The 633-nt window shown below is 47.6% G+C and overlaps 1 protein-coding gene across 1 annotated transcript in view; it reads left to right on the top strand.

Moving 5' to 3' along the window:
- Positions 1–226: 226 nt before the first annotated feature.
- Positions 227–633, top strand: part of LOC109538961 — a gene marked incomplete in the record, with an annotated part of 31776 nt that continues 31369 nt past the window's right edge. The window contains 1 exon segment of the mRNA XM_048661942.1: positions 227–462.

The raw sequence follows: 633 nt of genomic DNA, 5'->3' as shown, positions 1-633 counted from the left end.
GGGAAAATACACAGCGGCAACTCTGCATACCGTACAGGGTGTTTCCAGATCATTAATTTAGAAAAATGCAAGCGGGCGCCCTATCCTCCGGTTTCTACCCATTAATCCTCAAGTTCGACTGCACGGACTTTATGTAGACGCTTTGTATGTAGAATCCAATCGTAAAAGCTCGACGATTGCAGACCAGGTGCAAGCCCGCAAACCGTGGCAACACTTTACTTACCTGTCCAGCGACAACTTGAACAGAAGAACGCCGAACCAGAGCCGCAGTTACGAAACGTCGAGTTAGAGGAACAGTCGACGTCGTAGCGTCGTATCGAGGGTCGAGACGCGCGTCTACAAATCCATTTTTTTCCGAAACATTTGCAAAGTCGCGCTTATGGTGGACCATGTTGAGTGAGGTGGTTTCAGTGCGATTTTATTCATGGATATCACATGGCAACTACCAGGGACTTTTTCCATGTAAGTTCTTTTTCCAGAAGTTTTCGAACAATCCGCTATACCGCCCAAGCTTTTTTGCTTCGCTGAAGATCGTCATTAATCTTGTTCATGCCGTTGCTGGTGTTGCTCACACATTGAGCCTCGAGCTGAAATGCTGGTTTTTCAATCGCCATCCCCTTGGTCTGTCTCGGG

This window comes from Dendroctonus ponderosae, unplaced genomic scaffold, assembly GCF_020466585.1.
Source record: "Dendroctonus ponderosae isolate FM_Combo_2020 unplaced genomic scaffold, Dpon_F_20191213v2 Dpon_F_20191213_10, whole genome shotgun sequence".
In the NCBI taxonomy this organism is placed as follows: Eukaryota; Metazoa; Arthropoda; class Insecta; order Coleoptera; family Curculionidae; genus Dendroctonus; species Dendroctonus ponderosae.
Note: the sequence above shows the minus strand (reverse complement) of the source record. Positions and strands in the feature narration are given on the sequence as shown.